This window comes from Camelina sativa, chromosome 13 (genome assembly GCF_000633955.1).
Source record: "Camelina sativa cultivar DH55 chromosome 13, Cs, whole genome shotgun sequence".
Taxonomy (NCBI): domain Eukaryota; kingdom Viridiplantae; phylum Streptophyta; class Magnoliopsida; order Brassicales; family Brassicaceae; genus Camelina; species Camelina sativa.
In genome coordinates, this window is record NC_025697.1 from 15,483,746 (window position 1) to 15,492,368 (window position 8,623).

Sequence of the window (8,623 nt, forward strand, 5' to 3'; positions counted from 1 at the left end):
ATCATAATCAATGGTGATGATGAGGAATAAATGGTGGATCTAGGATTTCGAGCAAGATATCTGCGTTAGCAATCAATATTTCATTGTTTGGCTCGTCAGAGAGTAGTTCAGGAAGTCCATCAGGAAATCCGTCTTGAAGTAGTTCAGATACTCGTTCAACATAAGTGATGACCGCATCAATAAAGAAAAAAAAAGCACAAAAAGAAAAAGAAGATGACAAAACAGAGAGTTTTGTCTATTGGAAGAAAATGAAGTCTATAAGAACCTAACAAGCAAATGTTAGAGAAAAACGAAGGTGGAATACTAAAAGAGATTAAGAAAGAGAAAGAGATGGAATACTAAATGAAGGTGTCTAATCCACACTATCTTGAACCACCTCCAAAGTATGAAAACCCAAATGAAGAGAGTTAGCATAGGCCGCTAATCCATCCGCAAGACGATTAGCTTCTCTATACACATGCGAAATACGGACACTCCAGTCCCTTGATATGAAGTTGTGGCACAGACGTACCATGAACGACAGTGGATGCGTAGCACTAATCTCTGTATGAAGAAAACCAACTACCAATTCAGAATCAATCTCCAACTCCAATCGAGACACTCGCTTACCCCAAACAATATGAAGACCATAGTATACACCCCACAATTCTGCTAAAACAGCTGAGCATATCCCTATGTTCACCGCAAAACCACATATCCAACTCCTTGTATCATCCCTTAATACCCCGGCAGCTGTAGCCAAACCCGTGGTACCCTGAGAAGCACCGTTTGTATTCAATTTGAACCATCCCTCCTGCGGAGATTTCCAAGCTATCATCCTCTCCACCCGTAACGGCTTATGTGCAGAACCTGTATTCGCCAAGGAAGCCACCAACACCTCCTTTGCCAAGTCTTTTAAAAACTGTACGCGATCACGACATTTACCATTCACACCGAAAACATTCCCGCACCTCCATTTCCATCCCAACCATACTAACATAGCAAACAAAGTGGACCAATCCTCATTCAAATTCTCATACAACCATTCGAACAGTGACATTTCAAAGAACTGATCACGTCTCCGATCCGGTACTAATCTCCTCCATACCCCCGACATTGCTGGCCAGTCCCGTAATATGTGAATAATATCTTCGTCCCCGCCCTTACAAACCTGGCAAACAGAAGAGTCCGAGAGGTGTCGTCGAAATCGTTCTGCATTTGTCATGATAGCTTGATGTCCCACAACCCACAAGAAAATTCTGACTCTTTCCAGAGCCACCACACATCACACACAGGACCAAAAAGCAGCCATATTTGGTACTAGTGTGTTACTCCGCGTGATCAGCTCATATGCTGACGTGACGGTGAACGATCCATTATAACTCTCTCCCCAAGACAAACGGTCCGTGGCTCCAATAACCTTGTCTACAACAATAGCTCCCAGTCGTAACCTGGTATCCTCAGCAACATGAGACAACAACGGACCTAAGATTTCACCCAACACCATCCCACCAAAAGTCCTAAACTGGTGCATTCAAACACTCCTCCGGTAATACCCCAGTCATACCTTCACAGAGTGGCTTGTTTGTGAGCCACATATCCTGCCAAAAACGAATAGTGCCACCATTCCCAAGCACGCAACAATGTCCTAGACTAATCACCTCCCGAATAATCAGAGCAACATTACGCCACGTAGAAGACCAAAAAGACTTAGGTGAAAGCCACAAAGTATTCAGCATACAACCCACCTTATACTTGCTTCGTAACACATGCGCCCACAAGCTATCCAAATCCTGAAGGAGTCTCCAACCTAGCTTCGCCAACAACGCGCTGTTCATCTCTACAGCCTGTCGTAACCCAAGACCTCTGTGCGTCTTTGGTAAACAGACCCTCTTCCAAGCAACCAGATGTTTGTTTCTTCTTTTCTACTGTGCTACCCCAAAGGAACAATTGCGACACTCTATCCAACTCCTTCAACAAGCTTTTTAGCATAGAAATGACACTCATGGTGTGAACCGGTATAGACATCAGCACAGCTTTAGTTAGTGAAAGGCGACCCGCTAAACTAAAACATTTGCATTTCCACCCCGCTTATTTTGATGAGACTCGTGCTAACACTTCCACAAACATCTCCTTATTCAATCTCTTCTGCCGAATGGGCATTCCCAGGTATGTACCTAAATCCTTAATGGCCGTTATACCACTCTCATCACTAATAAGCTTCCCCAAATCCCTGGACACATTATGTGAAAAAAATATTTTTGACTTCTCCAAACTCACTTTCTGCCCCAAAGCAACACAAAAGCGTTCTAACACTCGTCTGGTAATCCGAATTTGAGCCATAGAGGCTTCAGCAAACAATATTAGATCGGCTGCAAAGCAAATCTTTGAAAGCATCGGACCTCCCTACGAAAGACGAATAGGTTTCCATTCTTTCCTACCAACAACACATTCTATCAAATGGCATAGACGCTCAAGGCAGAGAACAAACAAGTACGGAGATAGTGGATCTCCTTGACGTAATCCCCGCAACAGTTTAAAAGCCTCCGTTTTTTCACCATTCTTAGAATGTTCATACACGAACCCGTAACACCCTGCATGATCCAGTGAACCCACTTATCCGGTAACCCAGCTGCTACTAAGGTGTCTTGTAAAAAATCCCATATAATGTGGTCATACGCTTTTTCCAAATCAAGCTTTAGCAGCATCCATCATTTTCTCCCTTTCTTCCTCTTCATCGAATGGACAGCCTCTTGTACAATGACTATGTTATTTGTACTCAAACGTCCGGGAATGACACTAGACTGAGCCGGTCCTATCAAATTCATTATTAATTGTTTGAGACGCAGCACCATCACCTTTGTCACTATTTTGAACAACACATTACAGAGGCTAATGGGTCTGAATTGTGTTATTTTTTCAGGCTTCTCCACCTTCGCCAGTAACACCACCAACGCATCATTCAGACCTGACTCTAGCTCCCCTGTCTCAAAGAACCGAAGCAAAAAAGATACCACAGACTCACCCATGATATCCCAACACCGATGATAAAAAACTGTTTGATATCCGTCAGGACCATGAGTCTTAAATTGTCCCATACTCCTTACTGCAAGCTCTACCTCATCTGCACTGAAAGGCTTACTCAAACCCAACTGTTCATCTCGAGATAGACTCTGGAAACCTTCCCTAGGCAAACTCTCTACCACCGCATCAATATCATCCATTGAGTAAAGACACTTATAATAAGTAAGAGCCAACTGCTCCAACTCTTGTGGATTTGTTCGCCATTGCCCAGAAACATCTTTCAATGCCTCAATCCGGTTCCGACGTTGCCTAATAACCGTCGAGGTATGAAAGTAACTAGTGTTCCGATCCCCATGTACAATCCAACGCTCACGTGATTTTTGAAACCACAAAGTTTCTTCCTGCTCCAAAACTTTATCCAGTTCTTGAAGCAAAGCTTCTTCCTTCTGCAACAGAGCATCCGTATGGAAGATTTCGCCCAGCAGACCCTCTTTTTTCCTATGAACATCCCCAAATACCTCCTTATTCCACTCCTTCAACGTCACTCGTAGAGAATCAAGGGCTTCCGTAGTTGTCATATCCCGACGCCACGACGAAGATACCAACTCTTTAAAACTCGAATGACTCAACCATACTGCCTCGAATCTAAAAGGTCTACTTCTGTGAACCATACTCACTGCTTAAGGCCCAAATCCTTTGTAAGTGTTTTCAACGATTTAAATTAATAAAAAGAGATTTTTATTAAAAGCCTTGTGTTCCACCCAATATTAGTCTTGTCCGGACTAACACAACTCGCGGACATGGTATGGGTTGAAAAGCCTTAGGCCGTGTTCGAGAGGAACGATACCCACGGATGGACTGACTAAGGTATTGGATTTGTTCTAATAACCTCGGTTAGATCGTCTACAGGCATCACAAGTAACGCGTCTGATTGGTTCTTAGTCCTAGAATGGTTCGGGGTTGTTACAAGAGTGGTATCAGGACTCAATTGTGCATACAAGGGAGCATGATCCGAAGCTAAAAAAGGAAGATTAGCCACTGACACCTCCGACCACTTTAATCACGTCTCTGCATAGCACAACACCTTGTTTAATCTCTTATCCACAAAGCCCATGTCAATCAAGGATTATGCATTTATCCAATCCCCGAACGACAATGAATCCGACGATAGCCTCCCATTTCCCCCAACCCTCACATCAACCCAAACAATGGTATTAAAGTCCTTGCCAATCATCAACGGACCATCCACCATTTGAATGACATTATGAAGTTATGCACACAATCCACTCCATCTACTGACTGTCGGCGCCGTGTATACGACGATAAAATGTAATGAATCCAACCCATTCTCCACTTTCGCATATATATACTGGTCCGCAGACTCAATAATGGAAACCGTACCTATCCCCGATCTCCACAAAAGCCATACACCACCCCTTTGACCATCTGCATCCACACGAAAGGATTTGTCAAATCCTAACCCTGACATATTCGACCAGCACGATCACCACCAGCATGTGTTTCGAACAATGCCAAGACATCGGTATGATGCTTCTTCAACAAGTATCTAATTGACCGGCGAAAGTTGGGTTTTTTTGCCCCTTGCCAATTCCACAATAAGAAATTCATCATAAACACACCTAAGCAGCATAAAACTACCTGGGACAAATATTATTGTCGCAGTGAGATCGTCTCTCTCTCAGACAATCCACCCGACCCCTACATTACCGACATTGGCTCTTCACCACCAGACCCCAACCTCACCATTCCTGGCGACCCTTCTTCGACACCCTCCGTCTCGACAACCAGCATTCTATCCCCAATCCCAGTCGTAAACACACCACCAGTCTCCCAACGCTCTCTGTTTCAACTCGTAATCTCTTACCACTCGTAAGAAGATAATTCTCCTCTCTAATGGGTCCAAACACCAGTCCTCTAACAGGCCGATTCTGTTTCGGCTGTCTTTTAAACCAATGTTGCTCGCCCCCTTTAGTCATTTGGGCCTTCCTATCTTTAGGCCCATTCTGCATTTGACCTTTATCTTTTGCCAAGCCCACTTTTGGTACAACAACCTTTTCTTGCACTCCACTCTTTACACCACAAATATGAGGAGATTTATACTCATTCTCCTTGTTTGAACCAAAACGAATATTTGATACCCTTGAATCAGGGATCGTATCTTCCACAACTAAGCCACCAAATCTCTTAGCCAGATTTATATTCACATCCGTCTGTTGTGAGATCTCCCGGAGATTTCTTTCCAAAACTGCTCCTGGACCGCCTGTCGTAAACACAGCCTTCTTCTGCGACGGCCCAACCTTCCTCCTTCCACGTCTAACCTCTATAAACCCATCATCATTTTGCACAGGTTCTGACACCGCCACAACTACCGTCGGTGCAACCGTCGCAACAGGTTGTTCCTGAATCCGCAGAGGACAAGCATGAATCATATGGCTATAGAGACCACAACCTGAACAGATATTAGACAAACCCTCATAAGACACGAAATAATGCTCTCCATTCACCATTATTGTGCCTTTCAGCGGATTCCTCAGATCAACTTCCACACATATTCTTGCAAACCGACCCCTTTCAAACTGCAACGTAGTAAGGTCCACTCGTATGGGATTCCCCAGGCCCCAAGCAATACTCATCAAAATCGACCGATGGTAGAAACTGATTGGTATGTTGGACAGATGAAGCCACACCTGCGTTGTGACAATCTCATCCTTCAAGGGGTCAAAATCCGGCGACCATGCTTGTACCATCAAGTAGCTCCCAAACGCCCGCCATGGTCCACCAGTTAAGGCGGCCAAGTATTCTTCCTCTAGTTCATAACGTACCATAAAGAATTGTCTTGGTAGATCCATCACATACATGGCCCCTTTAGGTTTCCACATTTATCGAAGTCTCCTACTCAGGACCGCGATACCAATGTGCTTTCCTAGAACCTTGACAATCATACACTATTTCCAAAGGCCATGCATGACATCCAACACCTCCTGTCCTATTGTGAAGACTGGTTCTCCATTTTCCCCATTCGGGAACTCCAAGCTGACTCGCGCCGTGACGAACTCATCATCCAACACTGCCTCCAGTACTAACATCCCACCCGCGGTGCTCCCTACAATCTTCTGTGACCATGTCCCCACCGCATCTGGAGGGTCACCCGGTGGCCTGCCTAACCCGCACGCCTATATCCATCATGGTCGCATCTTGCTCACCCGAGACCTGCTGCTCCAAATCGCCAACCCTAGCCTTGATTGATAGTTTCTCCATTGCTTTATAATTTGAAGAGATTCCTTCCTTCACCTCTTTTGTACACATATTTTTTTCTTTTATTTTTTTCTATTTTATTATATTCTCTCTTCAATCTAAAAATCAAAGTACAAGTCACTGTAAATTTATTTTCTAAAATTTTTCATATATATAAAAATCTATGTTTTTCTCTATTATTTGATATGCATTTTGTTTGATGATTTTATTTGATAATGTTAAATATTTATTACAAATTTTGTATTCGTACACCTTATTAAGTGTCTATTATTTGGACCACATCTCATGTTTTATTTTTAATGTAAATTAATTACAAAATTGTCCTTATCTACTTCCTTAAGATCCGATTTCTGTAAAATCACAACATCAAACATCAGCTCATTACTTGATCTTTTGACGATTTTGATCAATGTAATTTTGTTTTATCTAATGTGGATTCATCAATTAACAATTTTTTTTTTTTTTGAACAAAACAGAACTTAGAGAGAAACATATGCAACAAAGTAGCATGGTTACAAAGGGTGAAAATTTTCAAAGCAAAGCTTGATAGAGGTGTTGGAGATTTGAGGAAAGATAGATAAATCGACAAACATGTCCAAGAGGTGTTGGAGATTTGAGGAAAGGAGCATCAAACCGCAAGCTAACTCTAGGGTAGCTGACACCACATTCGCTAATACAGCGGAAGTGTGGTAGAGTGTCCTTATCAAACTGACATTGGGACGTTGAGAAGATTTCCATAGCCGAGATACTAGATGGCTTGATCTGCTCATTGGCAAGGAGGGTGAAAGGAGGGTTAAGGTCGGGCATGGCTTACTTGAGGAGGTTTCGGTAGCCATATTCTATGGAGTTATGGTCTTAATGTCGATACTCATCAGACTTTGCCAAGGGGGGGACACACTTCCTGACATTGATGAATTGATCTTGGGAATATTCAGGCCGCATGGAAGGTGTGGAGAGAAGAATGGGAAGGTGTCGGTGACCTTCTCTTCTTGAAGAAAATATCATAATGTCAATCTTCCTATAGATTCTGGTTTCAACACAAATAAAGAAGAGATGCAATTGAGATAGTTCAGGGAACAGCTGAAACAAAGAGGTTAGATCCAAGAGGATCTGATAACCATCGCTCAGTTATGACAAGGTCATAATGCCGGTCCTCATCAATCTTTGGCATTCAAAGGTAAGGACCCTAAACAGATCTATAGGCAAGGTTCTCAAACAAACTTCTCAACAACATAGCATACATGGGTGATTATGTTCCAATTGCAGTCTTCGGACAATTGATTCCATGAATCGACACAAGGGTATGCTACAGGAAGGGAGAAGAGGATTCAGAACAAACCTGGGTCTATGAGGTACAAAGGTTGTCACGAGGCCTTGGCAAGATCTTTCACAGCTCCAATGTCAACACATAGCTCATGTCCAACTGCAGCCAAGCCAAACGCTTGGTGAGGGGATCTAGATCCAAGAAGCAGAGAGATGAAAAGGTTGACTTCGAGGGAGGCGAGTGACAAAGATGATACACAAGGTTGCATAGGCGTTTTGAGATCTCGGATCTGGCGATGAAAGGCTGGAACCTCGTGAGAATCACCTCACTGAGAGGAACCACTGACGTAGGGAGAGGGAGGAAATGAAGCTGAAACATAGCCAGATTTGCTGAGTGGAGACACGGTGAATCTTCGTTTCGTTCACTGCCGAAACAATAGAAACTGAGACTTAAGTAGAAGAGAAAAACATGGGGATGAAAAAACAGCTTCCCAACGACGCCGATTGGAATCAACGTCGCTAGAGAGGAAACCTCAGAGATTGTGCCCGAGAGAGAAGCGGCTAGAGCAGACCTTATTAGATTTTGTAAATTTCATTTACTCTTACCTCCATCAATTAACAATTGTTTATAACTTACAAATTACAAACAATTAAAAAGAATTATCAATCGTTTTTTTTTTTGGATAACCCAATAACCCATTAACTGCACTGTGGGTTTATTCTTACTCGAATCCAACAATTTTAATTTTGGGCTATTTAGGGATTGTTATTATTTCTTGAACTGCTGTCATCACTTCTCAAAATGCATTGCAGTCAAATCCTACATAGCAAAAAAAAGAGCTTTAATGCAACAGAAGCCTGAAACCAACCGAAGTTGGATTGTCAGAAACTAATGAGTTAATCATATCTTAAATACCTTCACTAGGACTGAATAATTTAATATTTAAGTATGTCCACCAGGAAAGAAAAAGCATAATGAGGTAGTTCACAACCTTCAGTCAACTCCTCTCTAATTTTTCAAATATAAACAAACAAAAAGGAATTATAAGCTAGTAACAGTTAAAACAAAAAAAAAAAAAAA

General features: G+C 42.5%; 1 long non-coding RNA gene across 1 annotated transcript in view; it reads right to left on the reverse strand.

Moving 5' to 3' along the window:
* The window catches only part of LOC104736842, a 1,613-nt gene continuing 752 nt past the window's right edge, over nucleotides 7,763-8,623 (reverse strand). Inside the window, exons 2-3 of the long non-coding RNA XR_759635.1 lie at nucleotides 8,459-8,551; nucleotides 7,763-8,362 (exon numbers count right to left, since the gene is read on the reverse strand). This is a non-coding gene — a long non-coding RNA (uncharacterized LOC104736842). The remainder of the gene's footprint in view (nucleotides 8,363-8,458; nucleotides 8,552-8,623) is intronic.